At 33.1% G+C, this 23,028-nt stretch overlaps 1 protein-coding gene and 1 pseudogene across 2 annotated transcripts in view; one reads left to right on the top strand and one right to left on the bottom strand.

Moving 5' to 3' along the window:
- ERBB4 (erb-b2 receptor tyrosine kinase 4) overlaps nucleotides 1-23,028 on the top strand; it is a 1,117,451-nt gene that overhangs the window by 353,894 nt on the left and 740,529 nt on the right. The gene's annotated exons all lie outside the window — the stretch shown is intronic.
- LOC133081603 (NAD-dependent protein deacetylase sirtuin-7-like) overlaps nucleotides 211-23,028 on the bottom strand; it is a 76,447-nt pseudogene continuing 53,629 nt past the window's right edge.

The raw sequence follows: 23,028 nt of genomic DNA, 5'->3' as shown, positions 1-23,028 counted from the left end.
TTCAACAGTCAAACCCATATCAGAGGACAATCACAGCAGTGCAACGGGTTTCTCTACAAGCAGAGACAAATGACTTAAAACATCACAATGGTAGTGTCACCCCCAAAGGTTTCTTAGTAGATCCCATGAGGGCAACCCTGGCCTTCAAGATAATACTTGCCTGTGAATGAGAGTTCTGGCCATATGGAAATTGCCCATTGTTTTTCTTCATCAAACATGAGGTGATGTTACTTTCTTCCTTTTTGTGCATTTGGTGCAGCCCCTGCCAAACTAGCTCCCTAGAATGGGGGCTGAGTCAGGTGGGGGGCCCTGTTGCCCAGGCAGAGCCTCCTCTCTGCTTCTGTACGACTTCTTCTTCATCCACATACAGGGCAGTTGCCAGGCAGAAGATGGAGTTTTGCCACCTGCTGTAGAAGGAGATCTCCAGGCTCAGCTTGTCCAAGAGAGCTGCATGATGTCATCACATTTCCCATGGAGTTTCAGGGCAGCCCAGTCATCCTTCAGGGTCCACTGAAAGTTCACAATATAGAACATTGACCTCCAGCTAGGAGGCTTAGTCATACCCTAGAGGCAAGGATATATTTTTAGAATCTTTAAGCTGGAAACTAAACACAGGATTGTGTCTGCCTTGCTGCAGTGTTGGTTGCCAGCTCCGAGTTTGGAGGCTTCCCCAGGGCCCCCCTATTCCCAAAGTGCACAATTGTGTCCCAGAGCTGGGAATCACGCTTGTGGCAGACCCAGACTATCTGGTATCAATGGAGGGCAGTGACAAACTGGGTGTAGAGGGAATGTACCTCAACATAATACAAGAAGAAATCTACTTCCAGACTATAACATAGAAACCCTGTATGAGTTTCTATCCATAGCAGTCCTTCTCAAACTCTTTCAGAAATAGAAGAGGAGGGAACATTTCCAAACTAATTTAGCAAGGCCAGCATTTCCCTGATCTAAATCCAGACAAGTACACCACAAGAAAATTATAGGCTAATATCCCTGGTGAACATAGATGCTAAAATCCTCAACAAAATATTAGCAAAACAAATTCAACAATACATTAAAAGGATCATTCACCGTGACCAAGTGAAATCTATTCCAGGGATACAAGGATGGTTCAACATCTACAAATCAATCAATACGATATACCACGTTAATAAAATAAAGGATAAAACTTATACGATAATCTCAATAGATGCAGGAAAAGCATTTGACAGAATTCAACACTGATTCATGAAAAAACTCTCAAAAAACTGAATTCTTTGTTGATAGGCCACTCCCATGGCCTTCTGGTCTGGATACCTTATTTGAAGTCCTGAGGAAAACAGTTAATACTTAAAATGGAAAGCAATTAAACAGCCTATAGATTTTACTAAATATGGTTATGAAGTTACAGCATCAAGCAAGTTGGAGGCTAGTGATTACCCCTATCCTGTTTTTTTTTTTAACTTTTTATTTTATATTGGAGTATAATTGATTAATAATATTGTGATAGTTTCAGGTGTACAGCAAAGTGATTTAGTTGTACATATACATGTATCTATTCTTTTTCAAATTCTTTTCCCATTTAGGTTGTTACGTAATATTGATCAGAATTCCCTGTGCTATGTGCTAGGTCCTTGTTAGTTATTCATTTTAAATATAGCAGTATGTACATGTCAATCCCAAACTCCCAATCTGTCCCTCCCTGCCCTTTCCCTCCTATCATCCTGCTGTAAGGAAATCTTGCCATTTGCTCAGCAAAATTATATTTACTTGAGAAATTGAATGAATGCATTTATATTTGTATTTTTCACACAATTACTCTAGGCTTTTACTCATATCAGTTGCTAGAAAAATATAAACATTTTCAAATTATGCAGGTCCCATGTCAGTCTTTGGGATAATAAGAGAGGGCTTTGCACTATTCCAGTATCTTTCATCTGTTCCTGTAAATACATAAAATCGACTTTTAAAACTGCTCTCTTAGCATCGTACAACTCATTAGAGTTCCTGTTGAATTTCTACTCATTTCTGAGACAACAGTTCACCACTAAGCCCTCATGCATAGAATGTGGAACTATTACTGTTTGTACCCCCATTCTCCTCCACAAGTGTGTTTTATTAATTCATTCAATGAGTGAATCGTGAATACTGTATTATAAAGTGTCAACTATATGCCTGGCTCTTAGCTAATCACTAAGGACAGAGTGATCAGGAAGATACAGTCATGGTCTTTCAGAGAAGGCCAATATTAATTGCAACTGAGAATGTTAAGTATTCAACAGCGCAAGGTGCTAGGTAAGAAATTGTCACGAGCACCTGCCTTTGAGTATGTGTGTATGGTGTGTGTGTGTGTTTGTCCTCTCCAGGGAAGGCTTCTACCAGAAGTAGTGCTTAAATGGATATTTGAGGGATGAATGGAAGTTTGGTAAAGATTAGAGGAAGAGATACTCATAGAAGCTACAGTTAATACAAGCAGTAACTGATGATGACCTAGAGTGACATAAAGAAGGTGGAATAAAGAAGTGAATGAGAATAAGTGTAAGGCCTTCAAAGAATGTCGATTATGTCCTTATAGCCACAGTCTAAATGAGCTTTCTGAGGCAATTACTTTTTTTCTACGCTTACCTTCCTTCCTATTCTATGTCTATACTCACAATCTGATGCTGAAAAACAATTTGGGTCGTTCAAGTAAGAGGCATGGCAAACAGGCTGTTTGCTTGGTTTGCTGAGGGGAGAGATGTCTTCTCTTCAGTCTGGAGTATTGAGTGGGAAACAGCAAACTTATTGACACATAAAATTCCCTTACCACCATTTAGTATCTCTAAAAGAAAACAGTGTGCATTTAGTAGGACAAACTCTTGTTATTAAAAAAAAAATTATGTTGAAAACCAACTTTTAATTTTAATATGGGCTATATTGATTTCATTTAGAATCATACTCAATATTTCATTATTCATTAGGAAAGAAGATGTCCAGTACAAAATGATAAATAGATTGAGAGGTTGCAATGAAGCAACCTCTGGAAGCTGGAAGTGCAAGATAAATATGCCAGTATGGTTGCTTTCTGGTGAAAGTTCTCTTCCTGGCTTCTTGTAGTCTTTCTTATTGTTGTGTCCTCACATGGTGGAGAGAGAGAGAGGAAGGGCTCTCTCTCTGGTGTGTTTTTTATAAAATCACTATTCTAAGGGATCTAATTCTAAGGGATCAGGGCCCCACCCTAATGACCTCATTTAATCTGTTACTTCCTTATACTCCTTATAGGCCTGTGTCCAAATACAGTCACATTGAGGGGTTAAGGCTTCAGCATATGACTACTGGGGAGGGAGAGGCCAAATTGGTCCATAGCACCAATAATAAGTGAGAAAGTCAGAGTTTCAAAAAGTGGTTATAATAACAGCTGTGCTCTCTGAACCTTTAGTTTCTACTGCATTCCTAAAAGTAAATGGGAAAAAAGTACTTGCTATAGAATATTGGGGAAATATCATAAAACACTCTTTTCTCTAAGGTAGCAGGAAAAATAAAATTTATAATACATTTTGGGAAAATATATGTAGCGTAGCCATTTTCATAATGACTTTGTAACAGTTTCTTTTGATATCAAAGAAATAGCATATGCACACTAAGATGAAAAGTGTAATATGCATTTAGAAATGGTTATGTTTAATATCTCAACATATAGTCTGTATTGTTATTAAATAAGGAAAATTTTCATATGCAGAAAATACAGAGAATTCATCTAAGTTGAACATTTCACGTGTCTGTGACAATAATTTTATTTTCATAGAAAGGATTATGAATCTTCATGTAAAGAAATTATGGGGTCAGAAAGTCTCCAATATAGCACAGATGCTATTAAAGTTAAGAAAATGGAAACATCTAAAATGCTTATTGTATGTTCTGATATACATGTGGATTTAAATTTAATCCAATAAAATACATCAGGAGAGTGTTTTTCTGAGTTGAAAATTATTTTGAAACTCTAATTCCATAGTTTCCTTAAAGTATAAAAGAATGAAAATGAATAAAGTTCCTTAAGCTATATATTTAGTTACTTATTGTTCATCTAATTAAGAAATTATGATATAGAAAAATACATATATATATATATATATATATATATTTTTTTTTTTTTTTCCCTTTAGATAAGCAGTTATCAGCATGTAATGCCAGAAGTGTTATAGTATTGTTCAGAGTGATACAACTGTTACTGGCATATTTTGGCAGTTTCTCTTTAAGATGTCTATCTCCTTCCCTGATAAATTCAGTAAGCAGTAAAGCTCACCTTCTTAGTGTTTTGAGTTCTCACTGCCTCCAACCATCCAATAACACTCTCAAGATCTCCGTATGAAATCCATTTCTCATGCTGCATTTCAAGACTAGTGAAGTGTCTTCCTTATCATCATTATTCCTTTCCTCTTCTTCTAAATCTCAATTGTATCCTATTCCAGTATAAGCTCTTGCCTTAGCCATTTTTATACATTTCAAAATTTGTCTCTCCTTTTCCAGGTCTCTTTTCTTCTATGAAATCTTCCTCCAAGATAATTAAGCATATTATATAATATGTTATAGTAGTATGTACCAAGGAGAAAAACCAATGAGAGAGTATCCTGGAATTTTAAATAAGGTGATACATGGAAGGCTTCACTGAAAAAGTGACTTTTGAATGAAAGCCTAAAGAAAGAGAAGGAATTAGCCTTGCAGATATGAGAGGGAAGCTCAATCCAGGCAGAGGGAACAGTGGACGGAGATGCTAAGTCAGAAACATGCCTGGCATGTACAAGAGACTCATCTTTAACCAGTTCTTTTTTTCTGTTTTCAAGCTTTGTAAATATTCTTTAAATAAGGGGGATATAGACCCTAAGAGAAGAGATCATATAACATAAAATAAGCAAATATTTAAATCCTTTCAGGACTTCCCTGGTGGCGCAGTGGTTAAGAATCTGCCTGCCAATGCAGGGGACACGGGTTCGAGCCCTGGTCCGGGAAGATCCCACATGCCGCGGAGCAACTAAGCCCGTGCGCCACAACTACTAAGCCTGAGCCCTAGAGCCCACGAGCCACAACTACTGAGCGCGTGTGCCACAACTACTGAAGTCCGCGCGCCTAGAGCCCGTGTTCCACAACAAGAGAAGCCACCGCAATGAGAAGCCCGTGCACTGCAATGAAGAGTAACCCCCGCTCGCCGCAACTAGAGAAAGCCCGCGTGCAACAACAGAGACCCACCACAGCCAAAATAATAAATAAATAAATAAATAAATAAATCCTTTCATCAAGTAGCTACTTTTTTGCAATATTGTTTACAATAATATATATTAACCTCTGAAACTCAGTTTTAAAGAAGTGTATGCTTTTGATTAGTACAGTCTGATTTAATCTTTCACCTAATTGTTTAAATTTCAAAAAAAGGTAAAACTATTCATAAAGTCATATACATTCTAAAAAAGAATGGCAGGATGAAAGAAAGGAACTTACACTTCCTTATATGACACAAAGTTAGGTTCTAGTCTAAACTCTTTGAGTAGATGACCTCCTCTGTTAGATAAAATTCTGTCTCCTTTAAGCAGGTAAAATTCTATCCATTTTATAGATGAGATTAGATGTAAAAAGTTCAAGTAACTTGTCTAGATCAGAAAAGTAATAAATTGCAAGACTCAGTCTGTCATATTACAAAGTCTATGCTGTTTTATAACTATGTAATTTGTTTATGACAATATATATAAGCAGTCTTATCCCAAAGAATCCCTAAAAAATGTTTCAGGTCTTAAACTTGTTCTTGTTATCCTATATTTAATATAGCATGAATAACATTAACAAACTTAGATCTGATTCCACTTCAGTTGAAATAATGTTTCATGATTCTTTGAGTTCATAACTAATATGTTTTATAGCACATTGTTAAAGACAAATTAATTTCCCTTCTTTCATATATTATCATATGAGAACAGATGCTACTGTTTCAAATACATAGCATTGTTCACTGGAAAACAAACAGATTATTCCATTAATTGAAAAAGTCTTTTTAATATAAATCATGATCTACTATCATTGTTCAAATTGACTCCACTGTCTTTTATCTCTTTAATGTGACTGAATCGGCTACATTTCTCTTATTCTAGCTCTTATCACAAGGATTTTTTATGGCAATCTTTTATTCTTGACAAAAGTTTTATTATACCATCACTGATCATTTTAATAGGAACAGAATGAAAGATTTTGAAGAGATTACTTTTCTAGAATATGTTTATACCCAATTCCATTTTAGAAACTCTTGCAGAATAAGCATTTATAAATATCACTGTACTTAATTGTACTTATGAAAATCTTATTAAAGAGTTTTTTTCAGTACTTGTCAGAAAAAAAACATGGTGAATTGCAAACCATAGTTTGCATGATCATGCTACTTATTCCTTAAAACTGTAATAAAAAAACTTTTAAGAACAGAACATAGAGATAGTTCATAATGCATGTGGGTGAAAGTATGTGGCATTAGGTATAAGCCATCCTCAGTTATTTGTTTCCTTTTTAAAATTTAATGTATAACATAAAAAGTTCACTGCCAAATACATGTAGTGCCTCATTTAATCCCATACAATAATTACAAACATAAAACCATTTTATAACTGTATCTAAGTAATTTGCTTAAGGACACAGAGTCAGAAGGGCAATCCTAGGATGTGAACCCAGACACTTTGACTGATATCCCTCTCTTAAGCATTATTTGACTACCTCCAATTACCCCTCTCCCTGGCTTGTGTCAGACCCTGTGCTAGGTGCTGAGGTTGCAGTGGTATATACGATAGCTGTGCGATAACTGGCCAGGGTTACATTGACAGCCTGTTACCGTAAAATAGGTCTGTGAAATCAGAACCATATGAAAACTAATGAATTTGCAAATCATTAGTTCAGTGCTGTAACAAACAAACTTATGAGAAGTCAGAACCACTGATTATAAAAATACGAAAAAATTATCATGGGTATGGTAGGAACTCATAAGAGGAAATTCTCTCATACATTAGGAGTCTTGAAGAAACTAGAACAGTCTTTCCTCTTGGGCTTTAGGAGTAGTATTCATGAAACTCTTTAACAATGACATTTGACATCAGATTAAAATGTTAAATAACCAATTCAGTTTCAAAAAAATTCTAACCATATATTTTGATGTTAAAAAGTGGTTATTGATGTCTTATGAATAACTGTCTATTCTATTTTAACTTTTTGATTCATGTTGCTATCAAATTGGTTTTTTCAGTAAGAGAAGACAATGCCATTTGTTACTACTGACATGTAACGAGGCTTATGACAAATAAAAAATATGGTATTTGATAACTGAATGGAGTTAGTTTGCAGGCATTGGTTTAAATTTCAACATTTGAGGATTTTTTTGAATTCAGAAGGTAAATGGCACAGTTTTCACTAACAAGATAAAAAATGATAATTTAAAATTAGAACTTGCTTAAAATAATTTATATTTGCATTATAAAGTGATTTTCTGTTGTTGACTGAGAAAGAGAAATTTCAAAAACCTATAGTTTTTTTTCTGCTTTGGCTAGAAATAAAGGTAGAAATACAAATACGGAGACCTGATTTGTGTAAAATTTTACAAATAAATGATATTCTGGGAGAGACAGAAAGGTTTAGAATTGTGTTCCCGTTGGTGGCTGATGTTATCTCTGGAAGCCAATCTTAGATACTTATAGTCAAGGGAGACTTTGATTAACATTTCTTTATCCAAGCACAGCCAAACAGAATGGAAAAATCATATATTTGGTTTAGAAACAAAACAGTTAACATTTTGTAAAAAAAAAAAAAAAATTAGAAAGAAAAAAATGATAGAGTCTTTTGCTTCATTTGGAGGACAATTTCTAATTATTAATGTGAAAAAATAATTTACTTTACCAGTAATAGAATCCTTAGTAATTAGAAGGCAAAATACTCCAAAGATGAGATATCATTGTTTGTAAAATCAGTTACTAACTTATTTTGTAAAAATAGAAAAAAATAGATCTGAATAGATTTTATAGATTTCTTAATTTATGCAAGTTTTAAAACATTAAAACTTGACGTTTTATGTTGATAATCATTATCATTTTAGAGATTTATGTTTGGCTGACCTTTGATAAATCAGGTAATATTTAACTATCCAAAAGGATGAATAATAAAACAAATAATCTTTCAGTAATGTGACTGGCCTTTTGAATGTCACTGGTCATTTATTTAGAAAGAATTTCTTACTTTCCCCAAACTCATTTTTCCATTTCCTGATAGTAGGCAGGATTGGAGACTAAGATAATGATATCTTTCTGTGACCTGAGTGACATATAAAGTTCAGAAATATCCAGCTGGTTCATTAGTGATTTATTACCTTCTTCCAAACAGATATGAAGCGGACGGAGACTAGATTGAATCAATAACGTGTCTAGGCGCTGAGATTTCAGGAAGGATTTTAATTACTAGTGTGTTGTATTCATGGGTGCCAATGTGGTCTGTGATGTCAAAATGTGCACAATGTTTGCATATTTTCCAAAGTAACAGAGTGGTTTGTTAAAAGTTGTTCAGATCATGTCATTACTCTTTTCAAAACTTTCCCAGTGCCTTCCATCTCATACACAAAAGTCAAAATCTTTGCAGCGGTCTCCAAGTTCCTATGACACCCACACTCCATTATGTTTTTGAGTTCATTTCTTTTTTTTTTTCTTTAAACTTTTTTTTGGGTTTATTTATTTAGTTATTTAGTTATTTATTTATGGCTGTGTTGGGTCTTCGTTTCTGTGCGAGGGCCTTCTCTAGTTGCGGCAAGTGGGGGCCACTCTTCATCGCGGTGCGCGGGCCTCTCATTATCGCGGCCTCTCTTCTTGCGGAGCACAGGCTCCAGACGCGCAGGCTCAGTAGTTGTGGCTCACGGGCCTAGTTGCTCCGCGGCATGTGGGATCTTCCCAGACCAGGGCTCGAACCCGTGTCCCCTGCATTGGCAGGCAGATTCTCAACCACTGCGCCACCAGGGAAGCCCCTGAGTTCATTTCTTATTGCCTTTCCTCCTCCTTCACTCACCTCCAGCTGTAGCAGCCTAATCATTGATTTTTTGAACGAACCAACCTTGTTTCTGCCTGAAGGTCTTTACTTGCTGTTCCCTTGGTGTGGATTGTGCTTCTATCTCACACCTGTAAGAATAATTTGCCTCTAGCTTTAGGTTTTTACTCAAAAGCTACTTTCCCAGTGAGGCCTTCCCTATGCCATCCTATTTAAAATTTCAACCCATATTCCTCTTCTCTCATTTTTCCTCCTTAGTATATATTACTATATCATACTATATAATGTGTGTATTTATCTTTTATTTTCATCTATCTCCCTAGATGTAAGCTTCTTAAGATCAGGGATTTCTGACTTGCTTGTTCACTTTTGTATCCTCTGTGTCTGGCACATTGGTAGATGCTCAGTTAATAATTTATATACAATTATTTATATAGATAATTTATATAATGAAATAAAATGAATTTCTGTGAATAATTTATATAAAATTAGTGTTTTATTGTTATTAATATAATATTATTAGTATAATTAGCTGGTATATATAAAAAGAGTTTACCAGAAATCAGTCTACATAAAACCAATAATTTTAACTGATATTTTACTTAACTGATCATTCATCTTGTTTTAAAAAATATGCCTGCTCCATGTTTAAGGATCATATTTCTGATATAGATCTAGCCTATAGTGAAATTAGCCTTATTACTATTACCTTATTACATTGATTTATATGGTATTGTTAAGATGAACTTAATTCATATATTTAAATAATTCAGTATCAAAGTATATCCTCAGTGCCTATTATGTGTGTAGTATATAGCAGGTCCTGAATACATATTTATTGAATCAATGAATGGATGAATGTAGAAATGATACATATGCACTTTTGATAAACCAAAGAAAATTAATATCACTGATAAAAGCACCACCATTTTAAATAAAATTACATGCTCATTTAAATGAAGAGAGGTATAATGAAGTATTTGTTTAAATGAGTTTACCACATTTCAAAGGCAATTTATAGTACAATTCTAACTTTGTAACCAAATTAATATTCATTTGACAAACATTTCTTGAGTGTTGCTATCATTGTCTAGAAAATAGGATGAATAAGGTTGAGTCTTTCCCCTATGATCTTTCTCTTCTCAATCTTCCACTTTCTTTCTCTCATACACACACATAAACACACATATGCAAACATACTCACACATGATAAGTGCCAACAAAACAAAAATATAACAGAAATGTGTAATAAAGATATATGATTGTTAACATATGGTACACATGACAGTTTCACAAAAGAGGCAGACACTCAAATAAACCATTGCTTTCTGGACAGCAAGCCAAAATATTGGGGGGTACTGTAGGCTGTTCTAGCATAGTGTCAGAGAGGATAAAATGATTAATGCATAAGAAAAATCATTCCCTTTAGGTGAATTTTAAAATATAGAACGTGCTTCAGAAACTCCGATTTACTTTTTTAATGAACGAAATATTTTGACATAGTTATCTTCAGAATGAAGCAATACTATTATAAAAATATTAGGAATAAAAAGCCAATTTTAGCCAGTTAAAAGTCTTACATGTTTCTCATCATTTCTGAAAATATTTATTGATTAAATCAATAATGAAAAAATCCAACCTGGGTACACCTTATTACAACAATCCAGAATGCCATACAGAGAAGCACAGGCTCCACTTAACATGTTCAGTCAGCCCAAGCTGTGTTAGAATTGGGGCTAAAATAAACACTCCTAAAATGTGTTAAAATATTGTAATATATTTAGAGCAGATTTCATGTAAAGAGGAAAACAGCATGCTCCACTGATTTTTATGTGTTTTTAAAGGTAATTTAACATCGTTATGGTTGCATGCTAATATGTTCATAGGAAAGAGAGAAAATAATCAACAAGTATGGGGTAATTAATCACAAGGGTAAGTTATAAAAGAAGGAAAACTTGGATAATTAAATTTTAAATGAACTTCCTCAATATCTAATTCTGAGAAAAGAGAAACGTATGTGTATGCATCTGAATTTTTGTTAGTTTTCCTTCCAGCTTGAATTCAAAAGAGTTGAAATTTTTGCAAATTCTTCCTGGAAATGTATTTGACAAGTGCTACTTTCAAACTCAGAAACAAATACTACCCTACTGACTGATTGATTCCTTGGTCCAGGTTTATAAAATCACTCTGGAACAGACCATATTTAACACGAATCATAGGTTTGTGCGATGCTAATTAATTAGTCATATGATACCAATTAGTTAGCACCCCTCAATTGCTCAAGTGAACATATTTCTTTTTGGATCTTCCTGCAGAGGAAATGCACTATTCTCTTTTTGGAAGAGTATATCAGTAATTCAAAATTAATTTTGAATTTGTTTGCTTCTAACTTCAACAAACTCTTTTTGACCTATAAGTATTGCAAAGTTGATAGCCAGTGGTCTGATTAGCACTATTATTATATTTATTAGGCAAACACTTTTAAGCCAGACAGTGTTCCAAACTCTCTACAAATATTAGCTTATCTAAACCTCACAATAACTCTACAATGTAGGTACTACTACAAACTTTAATTAATACAACTTTCATATTAAGTAGTATTGAAACTTATTCATACTATAAATGAAAATAACCAATAGTCTTAAAAGTTTTTCCATGTTAACTTTCTGAAAAATTTCACAGAAACCTTCAGATAAAAATTTTCAGGTGAAAAACATGAAACAGTTTTCTAAAGATACATTTAGAACCAAATATTAGGGAAAACTTTAGCAGTTTACATATATGACTTTTCCTATTTGTCTACATATTCCTTTTCCCTTATGTCCCTTAAAGGGATTGGTTGATTTGCCACTGAGTGTATCTGTGCAGGTTAATCTCCTCCCCAAGGTGGGATGAAATTAATTAGATCTTTTCTATTTTGTGTAGTGTAGAAGAAAGGGGGCTTTGTTAAACTGAGACCATCACCAGTGCCTGCGGTGAAATTAATGTTCTATAATTATTAGCTACCATGACCTTTTGAAGAATTTTAAACAAGGAAAGTCCAGATAACTGAGCATCTTCAATAAACTTTTTGTTTTGTTAAAAATTCTTCAGTTCCAGTCATCTATTACCTTAACATGTCTGCAAATAGTTTAACTACATGAATTACTATTTGACTCTGTCCTTATGTCAACTAATACCTTTTCTTATTTCACTGGACTGACTATGCTAGGGACATAGCTCAGACTGGCATTCAGTAAATTCTGACCAGTTTTTTGGCTGTCCCTAGAGTCTCTTGGACCAGAAGATCAGTAAATATTCCATATTTTTTTGGTATAAGAAAATCTGAGTTGGTTAGTGCTAATTGCTCATCCCTAATAATTTAAAAATTGGAAGTTTCTGGTTGACACTTTCATGAGCAGCCTTGAGGAACCCTACAAGTCTGAAGTATAGCTGATAACTCAGATAAAGCTGGTTTTAAAAGGTAGGCCAGGCTCTCTATAATGCTTTATGGTCTTAAATATTATCTGTGCATGTACTGGCAGGTAGCTTAAGAAAGCTATGCAGTCTGAATAACTTTGATTTAGGTGGTCTCTCCTCTGTGACCATAAGAACAAGGCTCATAAACACGAGAGACTCCAAAGTTTGTTATGTACCCATGTCAAATCCCGTTAAATAATTATGTTCTTGGATTTGGGTAACTTACATAGTCCTGTCAGTATATAAAGTCTCCAATAAGGTTCATTCATTCATTCAAATTTTAATGTAATATATACTGTGCAATATACTAGAGGTTAAAAAATAATGAATAGAACAATGTGTAGAAAAATAAACAGAAAATTAAAATACTTATTTGTGATTAGTAATGAGTTAGTAGCAGTAAGTAGTTTGGGGTCACTGGGTAAGGTAAAATTATACAAAAATTTTTTTTTTCTAACTCATGCTGGTGAGAATGTGGGGAAATTGGGACCCTTGTGAATTTCTGGTAGGAATATAAAATGTCATAGCCATTGTGAAAAACAGTATGGTGGTTCCTCAAAAAATTAAACATAGAATTACTGTGTGATCTATCAATTCCACTTCTGGGTATATACCCAAAGAAGTTGAAATCAGGGATTTGAACAGATATTTTTACATTAATGTTCATAGCAGCATTATTCACAATTGCCAGAAGAACATTGATGGATGAATGCATAAACAAAATGTGGTATATGGATACAATGGAATATTATTCAGTCTTAAAAAGGAATCAAATTCTGACACATGCTAAAACATAGATGAATCTTGAAGACATTATGCTAAGTGAAGTAAGCCAGTCACAAAATGACAAATATTACATGATTTGCTTATATGAGATCCCTAGAATAGTCAAATTCAGAGGCAGAAAATACAATGGTAGTTGCAGGGGGCTGAGGGGCAGGAAGAATGGGGAGTTGTTGTTTAATTGATACATAGTGTCAGTTTGGGAAGTTGAAAAACTTCTGGAGATGGATGGTGGTGACGATTTCACAACAATGTAAATGTGCTTAATGGCACTTAACGCCACTTAACTGTACACCAAAAAATGGTTAAAATGGTAAGTTTTATGTTATGTATATTTTGACACAGTAAAATAACTTACCTATTAAAAAAATAGAACATTTTCGAAAAGGTAATAGTACTATCTTGAATCAGTCACAGTAGTACAATGGGAATTTTTCCTTTTAATAAGGGATTTTTTCTATAAATTAAGCATTCTTATATGAGCATTCCTTCTATAAGTTAGAACATATATTATTATGATTTGGGTCTATTTGCTGAACTATCATAAGAGTCCTCTTACCAAATGTCTTAACCATTAAGTAACTTCATAGTTTGAGTCTTGAGAACACCTGTCTTAAATAGGTGAAAATAAAAATTTAAAAGTTTATCCATCAAATGTATATTTTCCCACTTAAAATTCTCTTATTATAGTTGCAAGTTTAATAAAAATTTTCAAGTTATAATTTAAAGAACTGAATATGAATTTTAGAGTGTGCTCACTTTTCTATAGACCCTTAGAAAACACTACTTAACTGTATAGTTTCAGAGACTTCAGTAAACATAAATTTCTAACTCAGCTTTTTATAAAGAGAAATAGCTTTAAACAAACAAAGAGATACAAAATCTTGAATAAAGACACAGTGGCGTCTGTGAAATTGTCAGACTTATTATGGGCAATTTCCCTAAGTACTTCTAGGCCCTATAGACAGAAAACTTAGGTTGAAATCAATGCTCTGTGTTTATGGTACTAGCCATACAATTTTTTTTAACATCTTTATTGGAGTATAATTGCTTTACAATGGTGTGTTAGTTTCTGCTGTATAACAAAGTGAATCAGCTATACATATACATACATCCCCATATCTCCTCCCTCTTGCGTCTCCCTCCCACAATCCTTATCCCACCCCCTAAGTCAGAAAGAGAAAAACAAATACCGTATACTAACACATATATGTGGAATCTAGCTATACAATTTTGGGTGAGATATTTATCAGTGTTAAACCTCAGTTTCCCTGTATATAAAATAGTAATGACATTACTTTTCTCATAGGTGTGTGGTTACTTTTCTCATAGGTGTGTGAGATGACCAAGGTCCATGATCATTTATTCAAAATTCTGAAATCCATAAAGCTTTAAAACTAACAGTTTTTTTTTCTTTTTTTAAGTTGGCTCCAAAATTAATTTAGCAAAAAACCTTACCTAAACTGACTTGAGACAATTTTTAGTCTTTATTGATCCCACTCATTGTGGCTTTTCATGTTTTACTGTGAATTATTAAACTGGTTAAATATGGGGTGCTGCTCAACCCAGATGGGGCATGACATAAAATGGTACATGCACTTGAATTACCTAAAATCCTAAACATATCTGGCTCTAAGGAATTGGGGTGAGGGATTGTGCATTTCTATACAGAAAACACTAAATAAAATACTTTGCACATATTCAGCCCTTAACTTAGCTATTATGGTTATTAATTTGGGCACTGGTAAGAACTTGAAGTTAGAAACCACACTATTTCACTTAAGATACGGTCAAAGGAGTCACTTGAATTGATGTAAAATTTGCCAGATCAGTAAACAAATACTACTACCTAAGGATTAGTGCTTTTATGAGATTTCTGCTTCTTTCCTTACATACAATGTAAAATTGTATTGCATCATTTAAATGTTTCAGGCCAAATTATTACAAACTACTGTATTAAAATTGCTTATATTAGTCTCACCTTTTAAAAGTTGACTTCTATCAAAATAATTTTATTTTTGAATGCATATTTCTGGTTATGCATGATTGATTATCTTACAATTAAAAAAAAAAAACAAAACTTTCCACTTTCTTGCCCTACCCTTACTTCTCAGCTGTGGCATAAAAGAATGAACACTGTGACTAGAGGGAATCAGGCATATTCAATTCCTTAGTTCTGGTCAGTTTGTTTCCTGGGTTACTTACAAGATGGGATGTAAACATTTCTGAAATGAGCTCTTGAAATACACTTTTTAAATATAATTTTTACAGATGAGATATGGAGAATGTTAAGCATGCATTTGTTTATTTTTATTTTATAATGTTCATGAAAACAATAAAACTTATGAATTATGCTTGTATCATATCAAAAATTATGCCTTAGAGAATTTCTGTTATCTACTATAACCACTTTTATTTTTTTGCTAAATTAGGAAGACTAAAATTATTTTATGAGAACCACAAGTATCTTTTTAAAAGCCATATGTTTCATTTAATTAATTTAATATTAAAAACAGCCTTATTTAAAAATTTGTAAGAAAAGTAGGACTTCTACTGATTTGTTATGTGGCAAACTATTAACAGCAGGCTAAGAAGTAAATATTTTTCAAGGCTTTTTTCTGAATCTGAGAATTTTTTTTGTTTTTCTTAGAATGTGGCACCTTTAGCAATGGTCAGCTGTCCAAGACAACTTACAAGTGATAACTATCGGTATTCAAAATCCTTTAAAATACTGACAAGCTGGTATTTGTAAGGGAGGGGACAAAACAAAGTTATATTACCAAATTTATAATATATTCCGACAAGTGAGGACTCTGGTAATACCTACAATGAAATAATACTTGTTATAGTTAACAGTGAATTTTATGCAGTCATCTTTTTACACTATATAAAATTTTAAAAATTTAATTAGGATTTTACTGCAATGTAACATGCTGCAATATTTCAGCTTCTCAAAATAGTGTGTGGGCAATCTCTGAACTTCCTGTATTAAATTTTTAATGCATTTTCATTTTAGTATATCACAATAAATATGGCTTCTGTAAGTGAAATATAAACAGTTTTTGTTTATTTTTTCATATTAATAATTTAGAGTCTTTATACCCCTAAAACCCTAAACCTTTTCTTTTCCATATAGCTAAATAGATGGAAGTACACCATTTTGATATTCTTTTGAGAAGCATCACTTTTCTTTTAAAAATCTGACTATGAAGGCTTTAAAAGCCTTCAGATATGCCAGCAAGAATATAATTAAAATTTTTTTTTCTTTAATTATTACATTAATTTTGAACAGAGCTGTCTCAGAGGATCATCATTTTAATTTCCCAGCCACATGTAACAATTAGATCTGTGCAATTATGAGTTAAACAATGAACATTCTCAATAGGTTAATGTATTATTAAGCAACAGCTAACAGGTTGTATGATCCTAATGAGAAAGCCAGGTTGTATTGTCAGCACATATTTGACACAAATGGTATATCGTTGCATTAGGGAAACAGTGACATGTGACACAGTGTTGTCCCTGGAACAGAATATCCTAGTTTAATGCTACAGTCATTTAAAGGACAGAAAATAGTTTCTTGACTTTTGTGTTCATTAAAGATAAATCTTGGGCTGCCTTGTAGGCCAAAATAAAACATTATTTTTGAAAGGAAACAAAGTGTATATATATATAAATTATTTCTCTTCACCTCTTCCCTAAAATTTTTTCTTCTTCTTAACACTTATGTTTCATAATTTAACTTTGTTCTTTTAAATTGTTCAGAATTTAGCAATTCTGTGTTATATTCTGTTCATCTTATAGATATGTGCTGATAAATCGTCAACATTTTTTAGCTTTTATTACTTTGTATGACTATAAAAAGTTAATAACAGATTTATATTGTATTAGCATTTGTGCTGCAGATGCAGGAGACATCTTAAATTCTAATTTAATGCACCTTTAAAGTCCTTTTTATTAGCCTGTTAATTCCCAGCCATACTGTTTTATTGAAATGTGCATTACATTTGTGCCATAGTCAAAACAGTGGTATAGATCTAGAATTGTAAGGAAAAAATATCTCTAGTAGTTGGATAAACTACACACTCAACAAAGTCTACTATAAACATTGTGGGCCCCTTGAAGTTGCAATAGTAATTACATATCTTTTAGTATTATAGACAAAGAATTACACATATACATATCCATAGGTAAGAGATTTTATTGGTAGGTAAAAGTAAGACATTTAATATTTATGACAATTATTAAATTCCATTTTAAACATGAATTTTATTATATAGTTTCAGAAATATATATGCCTAGAAATCTAGATTCACTAATATGTAATAACAATACTTCCTTAAGAACTACAATCGTAGTGTTCTAAGAGGTCAATGCATTTCACATGAATGAAAACTTTTCTATGTGGTTTAATGTAATAAGGAAATGTGCATTTGTTATGCTCAAAGGCCAACCTGATTTTAGTATTTCTCTCACCAGAGCTCCTGAACCATTTTATGACTCTTGTTAGTACTCTGTGTATGACCCAGCAGGTGTCAAGATAGAGAAGATTGGGGAAACAGATAGTCCACCTCTAATTAAATACCAAACATCTCCCCCACCATTTTTATTTGCGTTTCCCCAAATGGGAAAGCAGATGGCATCACTTGAGCCTATGTAGTGACAACCACCTTTTAAAATTTCTGCTGAGATGGAAAAATGGTGACAATGCCAATTCAGCCGTTAACAGCTCATTCTCATAATGGACAAGATGGCAGATTAGTTAGGAGGGTGTTAAAGCACCCTGGAGGTATAAATATAAGCCATCTTCATTGCCACTGCATCAGTCCAGCCATGTCCAAACCCAGGGAGAAAAACATGTGGGTCTTGCTTTATTTTGTACATAGCAGGAGCTGGCAGTAAAGTTACATGGTAGAATAGATTTCCAACATTTTCCCTGCCATTAATTGTAATTTTCCAAGGTTTCCTCTGTGACAGAGTTTACAAAAGGGAGCTTTAGTAAAACTATCATTAGTTTCATGGATCAATATGGTTTAGGGAATACAAAACAACTTTAGTTGTTTAAAAATAGAAACTATCAGAGGGTGTCCCCCTCCTCCCCATGGATATCAAATCATGCTATTGATCTGTCTACAGTGTAACTGTGAAAAATTTTCAGGTATCAGGTGGACTAGCTGGGAACACAAATAAAGCCACTCTACTAACGAGGATAGTATATGGTTCCTGAGAGACCTCCTGACTATCCCAGTATGAATTCTTCTCTAAAAGATGTGGCCTCTGTCTATGATAAGACCATGAAAGATAAGAAAAGGCTTAAGACCAAAAGTATTCTTGTTCTATGTTTTTCCTGTTTGTTCTCTTTTCCTGTATTTTTCACCATTTGTCCAACAGATTTCATCAAGTAATTCTGAAAAAAAAAAGAAGTTAAAATGGAAAAACATATATGGAAAGCAACATAAAATAAACACAGACTGAAATATAATCTCCACATATATGCGATAGTAGTATGATTACAATATTTAGAGGAAAGAGAATTGAAATAAATAATTATGAAATCCAGGAATTATTGCCCTCAATGCACAAATTGATATGAAGGATTAACAAAGTTCTATTTCAATTTAGAATAATGCCTCACACAGCTAGTCTGTCTTGATTTTAAAGACTGAATATTAGGGGGACTTAGAATTATGACACGAAGGAAATGAAAAAGAATACATATACCTACAAGTAGGTTGTAAATTTTTCTGTTTCTCAATATGCTTTTTATTTAAAAAAAATATAGTCAAAACTCATTTGCAGTGCAGAAAAATAGGATGATTCCTTAAACCAGTGGTTCTCAATGGATAAAGCATCATTTAGGGGAATGTTAGAAATGCAAGTTATTGAACAGACCTACAGAATCAGAAAATGGGGGTAAGACTCAGCAATCTGTATTATAATAAGTCTTCTGCATGATTCTTCTGTAATCTAAAGTTTGAGAATCACTTCCTTAGACCTTTGTTTACTGGAGCTACATTTACTAGTGAAATTATATACTTACTGGTAAATTGGTAATTATACAGGGGTATATTTTAACTTAATTTTTTAAAAATGCATTTTGTCCTATACTGATCAATGTTCTGATCCTTAAGGAAGGGCAGTGAAATTCAAGGAAACTTGTAGTTAGCCAAATAAACCTAATTCAGATGTGTTTGGATATTTTATACATTACTGAGCCTGCATATATTTTTTAATACAATTCTGAAAATGCGTTCAGAATGAATGGGAACCAGGTTTGCTTTCTTAATTTCTAAAACATTATTCAACTATGAATAGGATTATATTGATAAAAATATGATATACTTTAATTATCTAAAATATCTTTGCTTAAGATAAAATTTTTTATCATTAAGATATGAAATTGGTTCATGAGTTTCTTTTCACAGGTTTAAGTGTCTAAATTTTAATTGGTTAACATTGACCCTATGGTTTGCAACATACATGGTAAAGGAACAGATGGCTGTGTGAATAATCTTCAAAATTTAACTTGACTTAAATACCCTTAAGTACCATAGGCCCCAGGTTTTTAAAAGGTAGAACCTATACAAGTAAGTTACACCATTTAAATGAATCTCCACTCTGGATAATAAAGATAATCATATGTTTGAAATTTAAAAATCTTCCTAGTTCAATAAATAAGAGTTTTTACAATACATAGCTATAAATGGCTGAAAAAGAATAACATTCAAGAATTCCCACTTAGAAAGTAGTTATTCCTCTGAATATTTTATTATGTTGTGTCTGTATAGACTTTACTCTCAAAAAAGAATGCTTTCATTAGTCTTACAAAGACATATTCCAATATGATGAATAATATTATAACTAAAATAGTTTTGCTAGCAATAAAGATGATCTTACAGTATAATTGGTTTACATCTTTTGGTTCTTATCAAGATAATATTTTTAACCTGACAATGTCAAATTTTAGTGTAGCAGGTATAGTATGAGGGTTAGAAATTGCATGTGATCTAATCACTTAGGGATATTGTAAACAAATCAATGTGAACTTTTGCACCGTAATAGAAAATACTTGGATATTCAGGGTGAAAGACTTACAATGAGAGAAGAAACTGTTTTATCCCAATTGGATTACAGTAAGACACACTTATTTTTCTTAATATTTTGTAGTATATATCATGTGTCTGTAACATATTTAGTGCACTACCCTAGGCACTTCATGGAATATAAACTTGTTTATAAATTGGAATATTGAAGATTCTTATTATTGAGCCTGATATGCCACTCTTGAGAAGTAAACTTGCAAGTATTTCAAGAATGGAAAGAAAAAAGATAATAGCTTGAAGATATGCAGGGGGTTTGGAGAATTTTACAATTTTTATTTGCAATAATGAAGAAAAGAGATTGACAGAAATCTTGAAATAAAATGACACTAGGAATAGTTAAGAGTGTGGAGGATTAGCAAAAGCCATGACAGGAGTAGAGATCTGGATATACTGGGGAATAAAAGAGAACAATCATTACTCAATTGATTCTAGGAATTGTGAATTAGAAGTCACTAGTAATTTCAAATAATAATAAAATAATCAGATTAAAGGGGGGAGGGAAAAAATAATCAGAGAATAGCCACAATATCATGAACTGAGCAACATATATGGAAAATAATCTGTTTATATATCTTCAGCTCTCACTTAATACTCAACATGCATTAAATAACAACCCATATGTGAGGAACAGTGACAGGCATTGAATCTCTATCCTCATGTAGCTTACGTTGTAACAGGGAAGACAATGAACACATTGCAAGTATGAGCGTATGGGAGACTGTATCAGATAACATTCACCTAGTCAGAGAAGTCGTGAGGGAAGGTTACCTAAAAGAATAACGCTTAAGCTGAGATCTGAAGGATCTAAGTAAAACAAAACAAAACACTTGTAGGTAAAAGAGGCAGCTAGACAAAATATGATTCAAACCTATTCAACAAGGGAAAAAGTGGCGCTAGATGAAACTGAAGAGGTAGGCAGAAGGTAAATTGTCTTTGTGATAAAGGTCCTGTTCACTAAAACAATGAGAAGCCTTTGGAAAAGTTTATGCAGGAGAGTGACACCATTAGCTTTTCAAGTTACAGAAAGCATTTTGGCTGCAGAGAAGAGAAGAAAGAAATGTAGAGGGTGAAATGTTCATGCTGATCATTCAAGAGGGTGTTATAGTGCAGGCTAATGTAATAGTTTAGACTAGAGTTGAAACAGTGAGGAGGAGGGGCGGAAAGAGAGAGAGAGAGAGAGAGGGAACATGCAAGAGAGTGGAGAGATATTTGCAAAGAAGAATTGACAGGATTGGGGTTTGACATGATGAATGGCTGCTTATCTCTGACCTGACAAACTGCATTGATTGTGGCTCTATTCACCAAGATAGGGACTTCTAGAACTGTGGGGGGACATGGTAAGGTCAGATTTGAAGATTTTTCTTTGTAGTGTCTGTGAGATATCACAAGGGTATATCACTAAAGAATATTATAAGATTGAAATGCAATGTCTTATTTCGCGAGGTTGTTAACTGTCAATGAGCTAAAATTAGACTTTAATGAGTGTGAGAACATATTGCCATATATCAGAACATTAGGAGCTCTCTGTCACATTATTTGTATTTGTAACAGCATTTCTAATATTTCACCTTGAAGATCACTCATGCCTCTGAGAATAATTTGTATCTGCCTTTGCATTATTATTTGTTCTATTTTACAACACTGGATACAGCCCTGAAACTCATGGTATTATCACAAGTCGGAGTCACTTAAATATCCCTTCTCCTTTGGAATTGCATGGCATTAATTTAACAAAATAGTAACAGATTGAGTATTGCATATTTTAAAATCCTGTTTTAAAAAAAAAAATTAACAGGTGTAAGACTGATATTCAGGTTGTCAAATTTATTTTGATATTTTTGAACATAAGCTACTTCAATGATTCCATATTGTGGGATATTTATTGACAATACAAAGAAAGAACAATTTTTTTCTTCTGGTTGAAATCTTTAATTGAAGAAATGACCATCTCACATGCTGGTTATTGTAATTCAATATTTTAGAAACCAGCTTCAATATTATCAATAATAATCAAATGTTTTATACAGTTTTAAAACAGTACTATAGTGATTCTGCATTTATCTAGATGGTGTAATTTTAAACGATGTTCCTCTGCTTCCCTCATAAACATTTGGGTCAAGTAAACTCCAAGTATTTTATGATCTGAAGGTTTCAGGCTCTGAGTAATATCTAAAATCTGATCTTAGTCTAAAGAAGAGAGAATAATGCAAGTCTTACATGTTTAAATTATATTTTAAGGGAGATATGCTATTTTAAAAAATAGACAAATTTAAAACTTTTTTTCATTGCTTTCACAAGATGTGAAAAGGCAAAGACAAGTATGAAATTCTTATTTTTTGAAAGAACCACTAAGATGTAAAGAAGTAGCAAACATTTTGACATGTGTTATTTAGCTGCATACCTCCATCATTCAGTATTGTTCTTTTGAATATGTGTTGATTTAGGAAAAAAAAAAAAAAATAGACCAAATCTCTCCTTGGATTTTCTCATAAATTTTGTTGGCGTATTATTCTTTGACTCTTCAGTTTACTTTGCCTAAAGAAAGAGCAGGGAAGAAGGAGACATTTAAGACCATTAGGAAAAGGAATATAGTTAGACAGTCTCTTGCTCTAGGGTGGGAAGATTGAGTAAAATTTGATTAAAATCAGGTCAGAAACAATTTAGTGAGATTAAGGAA

This window comes from Eubalaena glacialis, chromosome 1 (assembly GCF_028564815.1).
Source record: "Eubalaena glacialis isolate mEubGla1 chromosome 1, mEubGla1.1.hap2.+ XY, whole genome shotgun sequence".
NCBI classification, from domain to species: domain Eukaryota; kingdom Metazoa; phylum Chordata; class Mammalia; order Artiodactyla; family Balaenidae; genus Eubalaena; species Eubalaena glacialis.
The sequence above is the reverse complement of the archived record's forward strand: the minus strand, read 5'-3'. Positions and strand labels throughout refer to the sequence as shown.